Raw genomic sequence first — 21877 nt, 5'->3', positions numbered from 1 at the left:
CCCCTGCTAGTAGGAACTTGAAGAAATTCACCTCGCGAGGCCTTTATTAAGTGTATATTGTAGGCGACATGCCCTTAGTAATCGTAAGCCCAGGACAATGCCCCCTGTTGATTGGAAATAGATTCAGATTTACTTGGATGCATGCCCCTGATTGTTTTTGGCATCTTTGAGAGATTCTCGGAATCTTGACTTGGTTGCCCCAGATTGATTGGGAAAAATGTGTTGTGCCCCTTGTATACATAAGAGACATTGCTTCTGAAGTGATTGTCTGTCGGGATAACTTTCAGTCATTAGTTGTACCCTGTGCAAATTCTTTCTGTTGCCAACATTTGAAATTATGTAGCAGAATTTGTTTAATAATGAATTCATGAGATGCAATGCATATGTTTGTCTTGAGTTTTTGAAAAACGTTAAATCAAGAGATGCAAAAGCGCAATATTTGTAAAACATGATATTTGTAACAACGTGATGTTTGTAAAAACATGAAATATCAACTCAACATTTTTGGTAAACCTTAAGGAGTCAGGATACCTTTTTGGTGACAGTATGCTTTCGAACTAACCATGCTTCAATTAGGACTTTCATGGGTTGTAATGTGGCTTGGTTCACGGTTTAAGAAACAAAGGATAATGGCTCAAAATTTGATTGTACCCACCCCTCTTCGTGATGATCTTCAGTCCTAAGCTCAGTTAATTCAACCTATGCATTCAGGTTCCAAGAGACTTTTGGATTTTCACTTTTGATAACGATGATGGTTCGCAAGCTAAAAGAGCCTTTGAGATGGTAGTCACTTCTTCCTTTTAGTAGTCACGATATTGTGTTGTTCAGGAATTCTCTGTTTTCATCTTTTTGATATCTATAACTTTTGCCTGAACTGTTTATTTTTGAGATTACAGTCAGCGGGATGCCTTGATTTTTGCCTAAGTCACCTTTTTGATTTTTGACTTAGCAGGCTTTTCTTTGTATATATATTTTTTCATTTTTCCCTTTTTGAAAGATATTGACTACCTTGCTTGATGAACCATCATTGTCTTTTGACTGTCATCTCCAACGCTTATTTGATGTGTGCGGATGAACGCTTGTGATTTGAAACCTTTGTTGAAAGGTATACTGAATGCTTCTCTTAAAATAGAATGCACAGCCCAATTAACTGAGAACTACCCTGCCCCAGGTTATGATCAAGGGTTTTAGTACAAAAAGAAACTTCTACTTCTTAGGCTCAAAGGGGTTGACGAGGGATTAACATCCTTATATCTCCACTGTTTAGGATTTGAAACAATGCCTGTACATCGTCAGCATAGTCCGCTCAAAAGCATACTGTATGAGGTTGCGGTATCGTTTTCGTCATCCTCCCTCAAAAGGTATGTAACTTTAGCAGGAGTTGAGTATCAAAAAACATATGCAGAATAAAGACATAATTTAAAATGAGTGATAACGAACTAATTTATTCAAGACAAACATATGCAATGCACTGATGATGATTATTAAGACAGATAATGTCTATCATAATTTTGAATGTTTAAACAAACAGAATAGAAATTGCAAATGAAAGTAAATCTAATGATCTAAAGTTCATCCACTCTGACATTAATCAGTCTTGTCGTGATTGTGCATGGGAGCAGTGATCATTACAGGAGTCTTGGGATGAGGGAATTCAATTTCACCAGCATCGATCATGTCTTGAATCTTGTTCTTTAATGGCCAACAATCATTCGTATCATGTCCAGGGCTATTGGAGTGATACGCGCACCTCGCATTAGGCTTATAGCTAGGAGCGAAAGTGTTGGGCTTCACAGGAGGATCCCTCAAAGTAATTAGCCCTTTCTTCAACATCTGTTGTAATGCTTCAGCCAAAGTCATGTTGATCTTTGTGAACTGTCGTTTAGGTACCTCTGACTTGCGCCTTTGTTGTGGAATTGGTGTAGAGATCAGAAATGCCCCCACAGATTGATTGTGTTCATTGCGACCTTTCCGATTGTACACAGCCTTAGTCATGTGAGGTTCTTCAGGTGAGTTGAAGTCAATGATCTTTTCATCAATTAAGTCTTGAATCTTGTGTTTCAACGGTCCACAATCCTCTGTATCATGACCAGGACTATTTGAATGATAAGCACATCTCGCATGATACTTATACCCAGGAGCGGGATTAGTAGGAACTAAATATGGAGGCAATAGAGTTATCAAGTTCTGATTGATCAGTTGTTGCAGAGCTTGAGACAGCGGCATGGGTAACGGAGTGAATGACCGCTTGGGTTTGGATTTCCATTTATCCTGCACACCTTGCTTCCTCTGTTGGTCTTTCTCCTTCTCGGACAGAAGTGCCTTTAATTCTTCTTGCCCCTTGGCTAAGTGAAAGATTATTTTCTGGAACTGGTTATTCTGAGCCTGAAGATTTTTGACAGATTGTTCGAGATCCATCTTTGTTACTGAAATAAGCAGCACAAAGATGAGGCATTTATTTCACGAAACCTGTGATGCGACGTTTATGAATGATATGATTTATGCATATGCAATGTTTCGAGGACCTTGGAATTCAAATTTGTTTAAAACAAAACAAAAGAAACTTTATTAATAATACTTAAGGGAAAGAATTTTGCAATTTGTTTTATTTGTATCTTCTACAATAAAGAAAAATATAAACTAGGAATAAAATAATAATAAAAATAAAAGTCTTCAAGTCTCCCATGGACGCTTTCTTTTTGAACCGATGAAGTTGTTGATGCCTTGCTCCGCTTGAAGTAGCCTTGTGAGCTCTAATACTTTCTTTTCTTTAGCACGAAACTGAGCTTCAAAAGTGTCTCTTTCTTCCTTTAATTGAATCCAAGATCTCTTTAATTCTTCGATGTCAGTTGGCATGTCTGGATGAGCAATAACTTGAGGAACTTTTTCCTCGCAATCGGGCTCCACTATCACAGGTAGGACATATGGATAAGGCATGACGAGACGTTGAGCACGAGCGCGCACCCATCTAAGATAAGGCCCCAAAGGAATGGAGTTTATTTGTCCCAAGCTTTTGTTATCAACTCTATTTACCATATCCCAAGCTCGTGTGAACTTCCGGCGGTGATTCTGAGTATCATCTTCATAATCAAACACAATCCCTTGTATAAGCATATGGTGAGGACCATCTCTTCGAGCGTAACCAAATTGTCGTAAAGCCAAGCAAGGATTATAAGTGATACCCCCTCGTATGCCAAGTAAAGGCACATTAGGATATTGTCCACAACGGTCGATCATGGTGAAACTTTCCTTGGATAAAGACAGCCAACGGATATCAGAATGTGAAAGTGACATTATTCTCTTGTGCCATTTCAACCTTTGGTCGTTCCTCATTACTGAACGAGGCAAGTGCGAAATAAACCACTTAGATAGCAAAGGTATGCAACACATAAGAGTCCCTCGTTTCTTCATAGTACGAGTGTGAAGAGAGTGTAGGATATCTCCAAGTAAGGTAGGAACTGGATTGCGTGTCAGAAATATCTTTATGGCGTGCACATCAATGAACTGATCAGGATTGGGGAATAATACCAAACCATAAATGAGTAAAGCTAATATGTCTTCGAAGGCTTGATAACTCATGGACTTCAAAAACATGCGAGCTTTTCCGAATAAGAACTTAGCGAGGAATCCCTTGACTCCACTTCTGGTTTCCCAATGACCATCAATATCAGACTTCTTAAGATGTAAAGCGGGAGCGATAACTTCTAATTTTGGAATTTCTTCCAAACCAGTGAACGGAATCTGATCTCGGATGGGGAGTCCAAGTATGTCAGCAAACTCTTCCATAGTAGGTACCAACTGATAATCCGGGAAAGTAAAACAATGATGCTCGGGATCGAAGAATTGAAATAGTACACTCATCATTTCTTCGTCAAAACCTGAAGTAACTAAACTGGGCAAGAGACCATGTCTTTCAGAGAATCGGGATCCTCCAGGAATCTCTAATACCAATTCTTTCAGTTCGGAAGATATCTTCACAAAGTTAACTCGAATGGTGTTTCTAGTCTCCATGACCTACAAAACAGAACAAAGATGAATTCCTTGGTCCTCGAATGGTTAGTCATGATGTTATGATGCTTATGATGTTTATGATGTCATGATGTCAAGTAGATAACAAACACAAACAAGTCACACAATTCTGCCTTAAGGTTAGGCTTGCGTGTAGTCCAGAGGTGCGTACCCTCCCCCTGAAGTTTAGTCGGTTCAAACCTGTCCTATATAAAGATCGGGTTCTAGGGATCTCATATCATTGACCTTTCTCGAAGGCGCTTATCTCAGTTCGGCAATCGAATCGCCAACCGAAAAGGTCCTGAAAGTCCAGTCCATATGAGTGTAGCTTCGAGTATCAACCAACTTCAGTCGGAACCAAAGCCAGCCATCTCGCTACTTTCTAAAAGGCTAAAGTCAAGTTCGACTAAGGTTCTAAGGGCGAATTAGTGCTTAATGACACCACGCGGCAGCCAAGCATTTCCTCAGGTCGGATCCCAAGGAACACCAGGACAAACCAATGTGCCACACTAACGATGGCCATCAGATCAACCACATCAGTATACGCTGTGCAGTCTCCTTGATCTCATGCCATATACCTAAGGTACTCAGATCCGGGTTAGGATCTTTCACACAACAGAATACCCAAAACAGCCCTGCAAAATTAAAGCAAACAAAGCAAACAATAGAAAACATTTAAGGTGAATCCTAAACTTTTAAGGTAACCCCTCTTTTATCGAAATTTATCCCCAGCAGAGTCGCCAGTTCTGTAACACGGTGAACTGACTTTTTATTAATCGGAATGTCGCGGTAAGCAAGAGTCACCACCGACTTTTATTTTATCCAAACAAATTCGGAAAGGCAAAAAGAAACAGAAAAAAAACCTTTTTAAAGAAATCTAAGTTCGGGGGGTAATTTATGCAAAGGGAAGGTGTAAGGCACCCTTTGCATCCATGGTTTTCCATGGGCTCTTAATTGCTTTGCTTGCTCGTTTTCAGAAAAAGTAGATGAAAGAGATAGGGACTTTAGCTTGTGAATAAGCGTTGCCCTTTTGAAAAATTATGAGAAAGAATATAATAAAAAGGTTTGAGATGAGCATTGCAAGGCAATTAGGGGCAATTACCTTAAACTTAGATGATAGGTCTCTTTTTAGCCTTTTAGAATGAAAGGGTCTATCCTTGCCATAAGAGGGCAGGAAGCCTTTCGTTTGGAGGTTGAAGGGTCATCGAAGCATCCTTTGCCATAAGACTGTCCCGTGCCATAGAAGGGCAGGTAGTCTAAGGGGAAGGATCAGAATAAGCCTTTTCGTAGGCAGCCAGAAGATACCTCAGCCTTTTTCCGTAGGCAACATCCGAGGGTCGAGGTCATTTGTGTATCGAAGGCAGCATCATTAAGGTCGTGACCTTTTTATCTAGGCAACATGGCTGAGGTATCCTCGAATTCGAGGGACGAGGCTTATTCTGCAAAACACAAAGGCAACAAGGCAACAGGCAACAAGGCGACAGAGAGGTTACCCCAAAAGGGTGCGTGTGTGCAACAATCATGTGATTATGTTCAGAAAATTATCTTATAATTAATTATCTACGTTGATTTAAGGCTTGCACTCCCTAAGATTACTAACCACGCAGTATATAAAGCAATAAAGGGAAGGGGGAAAATGAAACCAGCGGAGGAGAGGGGAATTGTAACCAGCGGATCCCTTAATAGGGTTTGGCATAAGTAATAATAAAAATCATAAAAAATATAAAGATGAGGTTTAGGGTTACCAACAACGTAGCTTTGGCAATTGACAACCCTGAAAAAGAATGTAAATAAAAAGTTGGGTGAGTGTATGGCTAATTCGAAGGTTGGCAGGGTTAACCAGAAAATAAAGAATAAATAAATAAAACAATTAATAATTAAATAAGCGAGGCCACTTAGCTTTGGTTCGATTTGATCTGATATGGTTAGAGTCGGAGGAAACCTCGGAGGTAACCCTGAAAAGACATGGCAGAAAGAGAGAGAGAATGCAAGGCAAACCCTAATATCAAAATAATTTAGATGTAATTTAAATTAAATGAAATTAAATTACTTAACTTTGAGGTTTGTGGAAGGCGTGCACTCGGGACGAATCATATTACTAACCCTGATAATGCATAGAAAATAAAATCAGTGTATGGCATGTTCCTCGTAAACCCTGATTAGGGCATAAATCAAAATAAATGACTTAATTAATTATTGGTCTCTCGACCTAATTAATTAAGTCGGGATAAGGAAATAAAATCGAGGGTAAAAATAATTTTTAGGAACTTTTTGGGATTAAAATAAAATAAATACGAATTTTTGAACATATTTAATTAAATCAATAAATAGATGAATAAACAAATAATAGATATTAATAATTAAATATTATTATTATTATATATGAAAAAAGATTTATTAAAAAAAATATGTGTATAGTTTTAAAAAGAGAAAAAAAACAAAAATATATATATATTAATATAAATAACCGGCTGTGTAATCTAAAATAAAAAAAAATTGAAAAAAACTTAACTCTTGATCACGTGTGGCGCGCGTGTACGGAGTATGGTGTGTCTACAGCTGGCGTGGCATTGGATTGAGCAGTGAATCAAACGGATGGCTGTGATGCTGAGGGTGCATGGTAAGGCGTGCTTCATATCGCACGCGATCCTCTTGAGAGCCATCCCCAAAGCGCGCGCAAATTTGTTTGAATTGCGCCAATCGGGACGCGCCACCTCATCGTCCCCTACCTCCAGAATTTTGCAGTCACACTTTTTATAGCGCCTTTTTCATGGAGCGTTGCAAAAGGCCACCAGCAAAAATAGCGAACAAGACCAAACACGCACAGAAATTTTTCGCGATAGTCTCATTGCATTCGTATGAGTCTCGCGATCCTGTCTATGGCATCAATTTGGTCAAAAAATGCCTGTTCCCAAAAGCCCTAAAAAACCTTGAAAAACCCTAACATGGCATCTCTTTCAGAACAACATAATAACGCAATTAACTTTCCAGAATTCATTAACACACCACATAAAACATATATATGCAAACAAAAATAGTTAATGATGCATGATTGAGCGTAATCGAACAGTTTTAAGTTTATACAAACCGTGGAGATTTGGGACTGATTCCAGTCGTTTGGCTTGCGTGCAATGATTGGAAAAGCTTCAGAAACTCCCAAGGAACGTTTTGAGATCGATTGGAAGTTTTGAATTGCCCTCTAACGCAGAATCCGAGTTTGGGATTTTGATGGACTTTGAAGCTTGAGTAGGGTTCTTTCTGCAGCCAACTTGTAACCCTTGCCATCTGGACTCGTTTAGTACTTATAGGAGAGTGATTAGGGTAACAAATTTGGATCAAATCTTCCTTGAATCTTGGTTTTACAATTTTGGAAAATTTGATTTGTAAGATTTCCAAATTTGGCCAAATTCAATCTTTTTCCTACCAATTTGTCTTTGCACGAATTTCATGATGAATATTGCATATTTTGATGGTTAATGATGATTGGAAATAATAGTAAATCACATCTTTTGTATTTTCTCATAATTATTTGGTTTAAATTATATTTTAAATGAATAAAAAATCCAAAAAAATAGAATGAAAATCAAATAATTATGGGAGTTCGTTTGGAGACTCTTATGGACTTGTGGATCAATATTGAACCAAAATAACTTAGGCCCATTTGCAAAATTATTCAAATTCTTTCACATTTTTCCTTTCAGAATAGCTCAACTTCAGGAAGGTCTATCTCTCTCAATTTTTTTGAGGTATGAAAGTGTTCTAAGACTTTTTAGAAACCTTGAGGAGTCCTCTAACCAATGTCTTTGGTCTCATATCAAAATTATTTTCCATTCTCATTTTATGTCCTTTTGAAAAAAGTGTCTTTCGGTTGACTTTTGAAAAGGACCTATAATGTATGAAGCCATATCTCTTAAACCATTGACCTATGAGCTCTGATTCTTGAACCATTGAACAGAGGGATGAATTCCCTTCAAAATGAGCTTTGGTGGGAATTCTTCTGGTGAAGTATGAATATTTGGTGAATTTTCAAAGTTTGGTTGACTTTTTCAGTTCATGCCCGAAATAGTAACTTTTGGCTTTTGACTTTTCTGATCTTTCCTTGCATCATCATGATCAACCCTTGATCAAATGATGATTTTAGGGTTATGAGGATATTGTTGACCTAATCAAGATTTGAGGAACCAAATTTGTTCTGTTTGACTTGAAACTTTATATGGAGATGCTTTGGGATGTTAGTGACCTTATGGAACCACCTTGAGCCATTGATTCAATGATTTTCTCTTGAATTAGTCAAACCCTAATTTAGAACTTCTGTGTGGGAGACTGTGTTTTGGAGCTTTGTCTTTTGATTTGGTTTTGTGTATGAAAAATAGCATGGGCAAATTTTGGGGTATGACACCTTGCAACTTGCTTCTTCTTTGGTGATTTGGCATTTGGAGATAGAAAGGAATCTTACCATTTAATGCAAAATGGTTAAAGTGACTTAACCATGGTTATTTCTCTAAGCTTCTTATCTCTTTCCTATCTGATCCCAAACCAGAAAATATCTTCTAATTATTGCATTGGTGTGTCATCACTTGCATTATTTGGTAAGATAGTTCATAACTTTGGCAAAATGACTTGAAATTTCAAGTGAAATGGTCACTAATGGCAAAATTCAAAGCCATAGCTACACTCCATATTTTTTCATGCTCTTGGACATTTTGGAAAGCTCATGTTACATACTTCAAAACCCTAGTTGGAAGTTTCTTCAAGACCTTTAAGGAAATGGGTGAAAAAGATCCATGAACTTTGAGAAAAATGAAGTTTCAAGTGAAATTTTCCAAAGATGCCAACTTTGAAGTTCCATATCTCCTAAATGGTTGATCTTATGGAAAAAATTTATATGTGTCAAAGTTGTTTATTGGATCAAAATCTACAACTTTCATGTTGGAAGTTTTTTTCAGTTTGTAGGTGAAATTTTGAGAAATTCCCTTCCAAAGTTTGGAAAAAACCATGAAAAACACTTAGAAATTTTTCTAAGTATGAAAAGTCAAACTTTGACTTTTTGATTCTTGATTGATTTTCTTGATTTTTCTTGATCAAATGACTTCATATATCATATATTGATGATTCAAAACTTCAAAAGTCATGGTTGACCAAAATTCCCAAAAGTCAAAGGTGTTCTTGTACAGTTGACTTTTTCAGACGAATCGCGTTTCTGGAGATTTCAAATGAAACAGGCTATCCTCACCATATGAATGGTATGAATGGATCACATTGAAGCATTAGAGGATATTGAGCCATGGTTTGAGTTGTAGCATCATTTCTTGATTAAAAAGTCAGTTGTTCAGTGAATTAGGTCAAAAACCCTAATTGTCGACCAGATGAAATTGATGACTGTAGGTCTTGAATTGAGATGTAATTTCCATTGGATTTTGTCATAGGGATTATTTGAGGATGATTGAAACTTTTGATTGACTTCCTGGGGATTTTTAGGGTTTCCCAAATGTGATCCCTGATTTCAGTCCCTGATAGTTCAAAACCCTTATCTGATGATTTGAATTTTCACTGTTGATCAATCCTTGTGTAGGAGATGTTCTGAGTCAATGGATTAGGTCAAAATGATGCACTTGGGGTCTTGAGGTCATGTCCCAAGTCATTAGATCAAATTCTGAGCAAAAGTCAGGAGTATGCTATCTTCAGTCAAAACCCTAATTTGATTAGTTCAGAGCCTTTGAGATTGTTGAAATGAATCTCTGAGGACCAAATGTTGATTATTGATGAAGATAATTCTTTTGAGATGAAGGGAGAACAAAACCCTAATTGATTGTTACTTGTACTAATGAGTGATTTCTTGATTAAACCATGCTGAGTCACAAGTAGCAAACACAAACTATGCAATTTGTTAGAGATGCAAATGATGCATATGCAATGATACGAGGTGGTATCTTAGGTCAAAAATTGGGGTATGACAGATGCCCCTATTTAAGTTTCTTCAACCTGAGACATGAAGATTGAAAATCTTCGTTTTGATAGGGTGGAAGAGACTTAAATATCAGAAGACGCGAATTTTGGACCTAAGATACCAAAATTGCGAATGATGCAAGGATATCTTTACCGAGGGAATATCAAGAACTGACTCCGCTGGGGAAAAGAGATCGGGAAGGATGTCTCAATCCGTTTTTAGGGAGAGAATCCGTTTTTTCTTTTCCGGAAAGCAAGTGTATGCTTCACCGGGGAATGATAGCTTTGTAAGAAAAGCTTACCTATCGACATTATTGACTATCAGCTTGGGGATAGACTTGTTAATAATGTGAAGGTGAAAGGTATGAAACTGTGTTACCGACTATCAGCATGGTGATAGACTTGACATGGCAAAAAGAGTTTCAAAGGTTCGGTTAATATTACCGACTATCAGCATGGTGATAGACATGTTAAATAATATAACCAGAACAAAAGGTTACCGACTACCAGCCTCGTGATAGTGGTTTTGAAGACATGATCAATTATCAGCCAAGTGATAAAATGATCCTGGAGACTTTGCTAGGGGAATTACTGGTTATTCAGCCTTGTGAACAGTAATAAAGCCCTGATTGTCAAATGGTCTTCATGATTGATTTCCTTGAGGGGAAAAAGCTTTTGAAAGAGACATAAGCTGCTCAGATGATGAGGCTATTGCTTATTGTCCGTTTTTCACGACTCTATTTGGTGGAGTCGGAATTTGAATCTCTGGTAAAGACAAGGTTCTAACCAAGAATGAATTGGAAAGAAACAGTCAAACAAGACTTTGTACCCATGAGGAATGAACTCAACTGGGTATTTTCTCCTTTGTTTTGAGAGGAGAAACTAAAGCAACCTTCTTCCACGAGGAATGATCTCAGTGGGGAACTGGAGAAAGAATATGTTCTTTTCTGCTTATGGGTGACAACCTACTTGGAGAGATGACACGCCCATACTTTTTTTTTTTTTTTGAGGATAGATATCCTAAACAAGTGATTTTATAGCAAACATTGAAAAATGCAAGAATGCATAAATGATGCAAATATGTATGAATGATGAATGTCATGAATGTAGCATGCATACTGACAATACTGACAGACAGAGGAGTATATACTGGAGAAGGACCGACGTCGCAATACAACCAGATACTTGGCAAATGTTTTTCAACACGTTGTAGATAGCACGGGTGATAAATGGTGCTGCATGTTTTAAACTTCTCTGGGGAAGATAAGCATTTTTCCTTATTGAGATGGAAGAACCTTTTCACTGGAGATAGAAAATCTTCGTTACTGGGGATAAAAGACCTTCTTCACTGGGGATAGAAGAGCTTCTTTACCTCGAGGGATAATTGCTTCAAGAATTCTTTTCTGGGACAAGAATACCGTTGTCTCAACAATTTTTCAGGGAGAATCCTTTTGTTCATCCTATGGAGACGACTGCTGATGTTCCTTCCGTTGTTCACAACTCAAAGGAAAATTTCGCTTTTATTTTGAAAAAGAAAAGTGAAGTAAATTCATTTAAAACTTATTTTTTTCTTTTTTTTTTTCAAAAGTGAATAACACAATTAAAGCGTCATTTTGCAAGCTGAAAGAAATTAAAGATTGCAAACAAATGGGCACAAGGCTCAAATTTATTTAATAGGATGGTAATCAGCTAAAGGCGTGATTCCATGGAGTATTTACAAAAGTTGGAAATGGTAATTATGCGGAAAAGGCTACATTGAAAGCAATAACCACTATTCCCCCCAACAACTTTGAGTTCCAACTGTGTCTGTCGCTTCAGATTGGCGATGATTTGATTGAAGATCCTTTGATGAAAAAGACTCCTCAGGTGACGAAGTACGGACTGATGCAGTTACTTTGTCACAAATCCCTAATTTTTGCCTAGATTGCCCCTTCAGGTTTTCAATCTACCAGGATGAATTTTTCTGTTTATTGTCTCTAATTTTTGCCTGGACCGCCCTTTCAGGTTTTCAGTCCACCGAGACGCTCATTTTTGCCTAAGTCGCCCTTTGCGGGTTTTCGACTTACCGAGCTGTTCTTTTGTATTTTTTTAGACAAAGTATTTCTTGACTGCATCAGCATTCACAGGATGTGGGAGTTCATCACCATCCATGGTTGTAAGAATCATGGCGCCGCCAGAAAATGTTCTTTTGACAACATACGGGCCTTCGTAATTAGGAGACCATTTGCCCCTAGAATCTGGTTGAAAAGACAAGATCTTTTTAAGCACGAGGTCGCCTTCTTGAAATTCACGAGGTCGAACCTTTTTGTTGAAAGCTTGTTTCATCCTTGCTTGGTATAACTGTCCATGGAATAGAGCAGTCATACGTTTTTCTTCGATTAAGTTCAACTGATCGTATCTGCTTTGACACCATTCAGCCTCTGATAACTTAGTTTTCATGAGGACTCTCATTGACGGGATTTCAACTTCTACGGGGAGCACAGCTTCCATGCCGTATACTAGAGAAAAGGGAGTTGCCCCTGTTGAAGTACGCACAGAAGTACGGTACCCATGTAAAGCAAATGGCAGCATTTCATGCCAGTCTTTGTAAGTGACGACCATTTTCTGGACGATCTTCTTAATATTCTTGTTGGCGGCTTCGACGGCGCCGTTCATTTTTGGCCTGTAAGGAGAAGAGTTATGATGCTCAATCTTGAATTCCTCACATAATTCTTTCATCATCTTGTGGTTCAAGTTCGAACCATTGTCTGTAATGATCTTGCTGGGAACACCATATCAGCAAATGATGTTATTCTTGATAAACCTCACAACCACTTGTCTTGTAACATTGGCGTAAGATGCTGCTTCGACCCATTTGGTGAAGTAATCAATAGCTACCAAGATGAAACAATGACCGTTTGAAGCTTTCGGCTCGATCATTCCAATCATGTCGATACCCCACATGGAAAAAGGCCACGGAGATGAGAGAACGTTGAGTAGAGTCGGTGGCACATGGATCTTATCTGCATAGATCTGGCACTTGTGACATCTCTTCACGTGTTTATAACAGTCATATTCCATTGTCAACCAATAGTATCCTGCTCTTAAGATCTTTTTGGACATTGCATGCCCATTTGAATGAGTTCCAAAGGACCCTTCATGCACTTCATGCATTAACATGTCTGCTTCGTGTCTATCTACGCATCTGAGCAAAACCATGTCGAAGTTTCTTTTGTATAGCACATCCCCGTTCAGGAAGAAACTGCCAGAAAGCCTCCTTAGAGTTTTCTTATCTTTGTTTGATGCCCCAAGTGGGTACTCTTGAGTTTGAAGGAAGCGTTTGATGTCGTGAAACCACGGTTTATCATCGATGACTGCTTCAGTTGCAAACACATAGGCGGGCCTTTCAAGGCGCGTGATTCTGACTGTAGGCATATCATTCCAATGATTGACTTTGAACATGGAAGATAAAGTAGCTAAAGCATCTGCCATTTGATTCTGATCTCGAGGTATATGATGCAATTCAACCTTGTTGAAGAAAGTCAACAGACGTCTTGCATAATCTCTGTAAGGAATCAAGCCAGGGTGGTAAGTTTCCCACTTGTCTTTGATTTGGTTGATCACGAGGGCTGAATCTCCATATATGTCGAGGATCTTGATCCTTAAGTTAATGGCTTCTTCGAGACCCATGATACAAGCTTCATATTCTGCGATGTTGTTGGTACAATCAAATAGCAGTCTGGCGGAGAACGGGATATGAGTACCCTTGGGAGTGATGATGATTGCCCCAATTCCATTGCCAAAAGCGTTTACTGCTCCATCAAAAATTAGGCCCCATCTTGATCCAGGATCAGGACCTTCTTCAGGTAACGGTTCGTCACAATCTTTCATCTTCAAGTACAAGACATCTTCATCAGGAAAGTCAAACTTGAGAGATTGATATTCATTAATTGGTTGATGCGCCAAATGATCGGCGAGAATACTCCCTTTGACCGCTTTTTGAGCACGGTATTCAATGTGATACTCAGATAACAGCATTTGCCACCGGGCAATCCTTCCTGTTAAGGCAGGCTTTTCAAAGACGTACTTGATCGGATCCATCTTGGAGATTAACCAAGTAGTGTTGTTGATCATGTATTGGCGGAGACGTTTTGAAGCCCAAGCCAAAGCACAACATGTTTTTTCGAGCATGGAGTAACGAGACTCACAGTCTGTGAATTTCTTACTCAAGTAATAGATGGCATGCTCCTTCTTACCGGTTTCATCTTGCTGTCCAAGCATACAACCCATGGATTCTTCCAACACAGTAAGGTACATGATTAGTGGTCTTCCTTCAACTGGAGGAATCAATATTGGTGGTTCTAACAGGTATTCCTTGATACTGTCGAACGCTTTCTGGCAATCTTCAGTCCATACAACCCCCTTGATCTTTGCGGAGAAGCTTGAAAATTGGCCCACAAGTAGCAGTCATTTGAGAGATAAATCTGGAGATATAATTCAATTGTCTGAGAAATCCTCTTACTTGTTTTTCAGTCTTTGGTGCATGCATCTCTTGAATAGCTCTGACTTTGTCGGGATCTACTTCGATACCTCTTTGGCTGATAATGAAACCCAAGAGTTTTCCAGATCTAACCCCAAAAGTACATTTGTTAGGATTCAAGCGTAGCTGATATTTCCTTAATCGTTGAAACAACTTCAAAAGGTATTCAATATGTTCTTCTTCTGTGCTGGACTTGGCTATAATGTCGTCCACATAAACTTCAATTTCTTTATGCATCATGTCATGAAAGAGAGTAGTCATTGCCCTTTGGTAAGTTGCGCCTGCATTCTTCAATCCAAACGGCATCACTTTGTAGCAAAAAGTACCCCATGGGGTGATGAAAGATGTCTTCTCCATGTCTTCAGGAGCCATCTTGATCTGATTATAACCGGAGAACCCGTCCATGAAAGAAAAGACGTTGAACTTAGCGGTGTTATCAACCAGCATGTCAATATGTGGTAATGGAAAGTCATCTTTTGGACTGGCTTTGTTCAAGTCACGGTAGTCAACACACATTCTAACTTTACCATCTTTCTTCGGAACTGGCACTATGTTGGCCAACCATTGAGGATACTCGGAGGTGACAAGAAAACCTGCGTCGAGCTGTTTTTGAACTTCCACTTTAATCTTGTTAGCCATATCAGGGTGAGTCCTTCGCAATTTCTGCTTAACTGGCGGACATTCTGGCTTCAATGGCAAGTAATGCTGAACAATATTGGTATCCAACCCAGGCATGTCTTGGTAGGACCAGGCAAACACGTCAACATATTCTTTGAGAAGGTCTGTCAACTTACTCTTGATATCAGCATCAATCAGCGATCCAATGGTCACTTCTTTTTTGTCTTCTTCAGAACCCAAGTTGATCTTTTCTAAAGGCTCTTTGTGAGGCAGAATGGCTCTTTCCTCGTGCTTAAGTAATCGAGAGATCTCGTCCGGGATCTCCTCTTCTTCCTCTTCTTCGGCTTCGAACACAGGAAACTCAAAGTTGGGAGAGGGCATAGGGTTATTGCATTCAATGGGTTTATCAATAGTAAATCTGCACATGTGATTTATATTTATTTCAGAAAATTTATGAATGCGAGAGTGTATGCAGATTTTTTTTGAAAAAGTTTTTTTTTTTTTTTATTTACTTTGGTTTTTTAGGATTACCATTTCCAGAAAAAGCAAAAATAAAACATATAATGTAGGGAATTCAAAATGACACTTTATTTATGATTCATTTTTTGAAACAAAGCCCTAAACGCAAACTCATTTGCCTTGGGCAGGACAAAGAGGGAAACTTTTAAAACAAAGCCCTATACACAAAGTTATTTGGGCGGAACATTTAAAAGCAAAGCCCTATAAAACATCTCTCTGCTTTGGGCCAGGCAGGAGGTCAAAATAACAGCGAGGTGATTACTTTGAGCGGCGAACAACATTCGGAACGTCGACAACTTTCTAGTAGCAACGAACTCCTCTGTGTATTATGTATTCAGGAAAATTCTCCCCAGAGTTATCTTCAGTATTGACATTGACTGCTGGTCGGGCAGGATTTGAAGGTCCTGGTTTGTCACCCTTGTTCTTTGTAGAGTTGAAACGGTCTTCTTCTACTTCTTGAAGAGCGTAAGATGAGTCACAATCTTCAGAATTTTCAGGATGTAATTCCCAGTCCTCAGGATGAAGAGACTCATTGTCAGCGACACTTTCTGAGTCAGTTGCGGGACCATCTTCCCCTTCATCTTCAAAAATGGCATTTATGTGATAATAACCATCTTCAGGATTGTTAATCTTGGCAGATGCATTAAATCCGAAATCTTCAGTAGTTTCAGGCTGCTGAGAAAATTGACAGGGCTGATAAGCCTCTTCTGGTTGACTATTATATTCAAAGGAATCTCCCCATCCAGTTGGTCGAATATCTTCAATCGCAATCTTTGAACTTTCAGGCGCAGTATATTTCACCATATAATCAAATTTTCCACTTGGTTGTCCCAAGGTGTCCCAGATCTCTGCAGGAATAGGCTCAGTTTCTTTGCCTTTGGATTTCTCTGAAGGAGGATATGGTTCTTCCTGAGATATGTATCCCGAGTCATTGAGATAACATTTCCATTCTTCTTCAGGATCAGGTAGACCTTCTTCGACGCATTCTTCGATAAGGACATTAACCTCTTGAGGAATTGGGTTAAGGAATCCTCCACTAATGAATGTTTCTTTAATCGGTCGAAGGGTTTCATCTTTCTTGGTGCAGTTTGAGAATGTTGGTGAACATCCGAGACCTTCTCTAGTTTCATTCTTGGTAGGGATCACAACTTGCCCCCAGCCAGTGGTAGTTCCATCTTTCACTACTTTTACTGCCTCTTTGTAAGAAGAGATTGATGCTTTCTTTTTGGAAGTTTCGTCTTCTAAAGAGAGACCTTGGAACTGCGTTCCTTCCACATCATCAGCACCAATGAAAGAGAAATTGGATAAATGGCTCACCATCAAGGCTTGTTCTCCACTTATTGTTACCAATTTTCCATTTGTTACAAACTTTAACTTTTGATGGAGCGTAGACGTTACTGCCCCTGCTTCATGGATCCATGGTCGTCCTAACAGGAAGCTATAAGCAGCTTGAATGTCCATGACCTGGAAGGTGATTTGGAATGTATGTGGACCAATTGTCATGGGAAGATTGACTTCACCGATAACAGATTTTCGCGACCCATCAAATGCTTTGACAGCTACACCACTGAACTTCGTAGGCATTCCTTGGTAAGACAAGCGAGCAAGAGTCGTCTTTGGCATCACATTCAAGGAAGATCCGGTGTCTACCAACACATTGGACAAAGAGTCTGACTGACAGTCATAGAAATGTGCAAAGCAAGATTGTGATTTTTACCCTCCTCGGGGAGTTCTTCATCACAAAAGCTTAAATTGTTGCAAGCAGTTATGTTGGCTATTATCCCATCAAAGTGGTCAACAGTCACATCATGATCTACAAAAGCTTGATCCAAAACTCTCATCAGGGCTTCCCTGTGGGCTTCTGAATTCAACAGCAATGAAAGTATCGAGATCTTCGAAGGAGTCTGCATAAGCTGATCCACAATCTTGTATTCACTTCTTTTGATAAGTTTCAAAATTTCATCAAAGTCAGGATTGACATTGGTTCCACTGGACTGACCAACATCAGTGTTTGTATTACTGATAGGAGTTTCCACAGGATTCCCCACTGGTGTATTCACAGGATTTTGTCCGGTAGCAGGAGCAACAGGCTGCTTTGGAGGTAGTGGAGTATACACACGTCCACTTCTTGTTACTCGACTCACATCAGCGACGTTCACGACAGATGAAAGAGTAGGCAGAGGAACTTCTTGTCCATTCTTTATCATTGTAGCATTGTAGTTGTATGGAACTGCCTTGTCAGAGTCATAAGGAACAGGTCCAGGTAGACAAATGATCAAAGGAGCAACAGGAACCTTCGGCTTGTTGTAAGTAACTTCCATGCGCTCAGGCATGTTGAAATGAGGAACGATGACGTTAACTGTAGGCATTTCCGAGTTGATATCTGAGACTAAAAGCTCATGCGGATAACATCCTATCATGTTAACTTCATTTTCATCCCTATTTCTGTAGATCTGAATAGTACCATTATCCAACAGTACTTGGAGATCTCTTCTCACAATCGAACATCCGTGAGGATCTACACAACATATGCTACAGGAACCATAGTGATGCTGGCGAAAACTCGGCCCTCGACAGAGAGTGGCGTGCATTTGTACCAAATCGGCTCTTGAGAAATTGATATCATAGACTCGGTACGGACCAGGACATCCATACACCATGTTTACAACATGCCCTCCATGATTGGGCAGCGGATTTGCTTGCACATTAGGATTCAAATTTCTGAAAGAGAGGAGATTAGATCTAACCAACCTCTGAACTTCATATTTCAAAGCTATGCAATGCTCAAGATCATGGCCAGGTGCTCCTTGATGATAAGGGCATGAGACCTCAGCTTTGTACCACCATGGGAGTTTCTCAGGTACTGGTGGTGGTGCTTTAGTTTGAACAAGACCTCTTTCAATCAAAGCAGGGTACAATTCTGTGTACGTCATTGGAATCGGATCGAACTGTGGAGCTCTTTGCACACGATTCTGATTATTGTTAAACTGCTGAGCCTGTGGTCGAGGCTGTTGTTGTTGAAACTGCAGAGTAAACCCCGGATTCGGTGCGGTGTTAACGGCTGGTGCAATAGCAGCAACCTGTCGTTGACGATTGATGTTTCCTCTTGGCCTCCCTTGGGATACCATGTCAACACTTTGTTCCTTCTTCTTTGAGAAACCACTTCCGAACTTTTTGGTTCCACTTGAAGATCCACCTTCTTTAGTTAGGCGTCCGGTTCGGACTCCTTCTTCTAAACGCATACCCATGTTTACCATTTCGGTGAAATCACTTGGAGCACTAACAATCATGCGTTCATAATAAAACGGACTGAGAGTATTCAAGAAGATCTTTGTCATCTCTTTCTCTTTTAATGGTGGATTAATCTGAGCAGCAGTTTCTCTCCATCGTTGGGCATACTCTTTGAAAGCTTCATGGTCTTTCTGAGCCATGGATCGAAGCTGATCTCTGTCTGGAGCCATATCCGAGTTATACTTGTATTGTCGGACAAAGGCCTCACCTAGGTCATTGAATGTTCGAATATTAGTGCTATCCAAGCCTGTGTACCACTTCAGTGCGGCACCAGTCAAACTGTCTTGAAAGTAATGGATAAGCAACTGATGATTATCTGCATAAGTAGACATCTTCCTAGCATACATCACAAGATGGCTTTGTGGACAAGAACTACCTTTGTACTTCTCAAAGTCTGGGACCTTGAATTTAGCAGGTATTTGTACACTGGGAACCAAACATAGCTCCTGGGCATTCTTTCCAAACAAATCTTTCCCACGGATAGCTTTAACTTCCAGCTGCATCTTGTTAAACTGCTCTTGGAGATCTCCCACAAGATTACGTTGATTTGTGCTATCACCCTGATCATGATAAATCTCATTGCCATCATAAGGAACAGTGTGAACCGTAGGGGTCGGAACCGTCATAGTGGGTTGAGAAAGTGCCATAGTGATTTGAGAAAAAGTTACCCCCTGAATGTGGAATAAACGCCGAACCCTGTGCAGCAGGCGCTTCAGTTGTGGCTGTTTGAACCTCAGAGAAATTATGGCGGAAACCTGTACCAAAGCTAAAAGGCGGGCCCCAGCCTTCTGGCATAGAAAAAGATGGAATGCCGAATGCAACTGTAGAAACTGGAGTAGTGACTTCAGATGTTACTGTCGCTTGGCTGTTGGGTGGCGGCGGCTGATTCTGTGCAGCCATTAAGGAGTCAACCAGAGTAGTGAGACTTTCCAACTTTTCCTGAAGAGTGGTCACTGTACCACGGAGCTCAATATTCTCTTGTTCAGAGTGTTCCATTACTCTTCTTCTGCTTGAACGAGTATTGTATCTGTGATCTGATTGCGAGCGCGGTCGAGAAACTTTGAGACGCGACAGCTTGACGATCTAATGGAGAAAGATCCAAAAGATGAGACTCTATACAACAGACTCGATATGCAGAATGATGTATGTAAAAAGAAATTTATGATTTTTCCAAATATTTTAAAGATTATTTTCTTGCAAACATTTGAACACAAATAAATCTTTTATTCATTCATTTTTTCATTTTTTGCAATAATGGGAAATGTTACAACATTGGAGTGTAGCTCCTTACAAAAGCAAATGATAAATAAAAAGCTAAACAATCCTAAGCATCTTCATCAGACGAAGAACCAAATGCATTGTGCAGCTTGAGCTTCATGATTTCTTTCCCATAGTGAGCTTTCAATTCGGCCTTTTCAGCCCTCAGCTTGTCAACAGTATTCTTCCAATCATCAGGAGTCGGAGCGTTGCTTGTTGAACCTTCAAGATTTTTCTTGCTTTCTCTGATATACCTCTTGATTGCAGCGTCTTTCTGGCGAATCTTCTCATCTTTGCTCATGAGCCATCCATCTTGGTAATAGAGAGTTTCTTCGTGATCTTTCACTCTTTTCTTCAACTTTCTATTTTCCACCTCAGTGCTACGAAACTTTTCTTCCCAAGCATCTTTTTCTGTCCTCATTTTAGCCAAAGTGTCTTGGTATTCTTTCATAGTGGGAATGTTGGGTCGTTGAGATACTGCAGGAAACATGGGTTTTTCATAAGCATAAGGCATTTGGAACTCCTTTGCTCTTTTCTTTACCCAGCAGGTGTAGGCGTCCATGGCAATGCAATTTCTTTCCTCACCTTTTTCTTTCCATCGGATGTCGTACCAAGCTCTCACCATTCTTGCTTTCAACCTTTTAGGATTATCCCCTTCTCGGTAGAAGTAACCTTCCACTGTAGGACCAATGGGTTTAACTGAATTTGCATACCCGAGTTGTCGTCGGGCTAGGACCGGATTATAGTTAATTCCTCCTTGTGTACCAATGAGGGGTACGTTGGCGAATTCTCCACAACTATCAATGGTTTCTGTACCACAGCGAGCCAAGGTATACCAATGAATATCATTATTAGTAAGAGACATAAGTCTTCGAGGCCAACGCAAACCTTCTCGGTTTTCTGTGAAAATAGGAGACTTAGGTAAGTGTGAAACAATCCATTTGAACAACAATGGTGCACAACATACAATGATTCCACCGCCTTGGCGATTCCTATGATGGACAGAGAAATACATGTCACCAAGTAAAGTCGGAACAGGATTTCCAATCAGAAAGATCTTTATGGCATTGATATCAACAAAGTTGTCGACATTGGGAAACAGAACCAACCCATAGATGAGCAAGGCTAGTATAGCTTCAAAAGCTATCATGCTACCAGTTTCGATGAAATCAAAGGCTTTCTTTATTAGGAAGTGTGAAGTTAAACCCGGGAGGTTTCCTTTGGTAGTCCAATTACTCTCTACTTCAGACTTTTTCATGTGGATACTTGCTGCAATGACGTGTGACTTAGGAATGGCTTCCAAACCATTGAAGGGTATTTTGTCAGACACAGGAATACCCAAAAGATTGGCATATTCTTCCAAGGTCGGTACCAACTGGTAGTCTGGAAAGGTGAAACAACGGTAGACGGGATCATAGAACTGAACCAGAGTTTTGAGAAGTCCTTCATCAACATGAGTGTTCAAGATAGGCAAAAGCTTTCCATAACTTTTCCTAAAATTAGAAGGATCTTGTACAGAAGATGCTAACTCTATCAGTCTTTCCACATCAGGCGCTTTGAAACCGTACTTTTTGGTATACCTTTTTTCCATAACTTAATCCTATAATGTTTGCAAAGAAAATTCTCTAAATTTTTTTGGAAAAATCATGTTTTTTTATGGAAAAAGATGGTTTTTTTAATGAATGTATGCATGCGTGGATGCATGGATGCCACATATTC

Source organism: Vicia villosa, unplaced genomic scaffold (assembly GCF_029867415.1).
Source record: "Vicia villosa cultivar HV-30 ecotype Madison, WI unplaced genomic scaffold, Vvil1.0 ctg.001451F_1_1, whole genome shotgun sequence".
In the NCBI taxonomy this organism is placed as follows: Eukaryota; Viridiplantae; Streptophyta; class Magnoliopsida; order Fabales; family Fabaceae; genus Vicia; species Vicia villosa.
Note: the sequence above shows the minus strand (reverse complement) of the source record.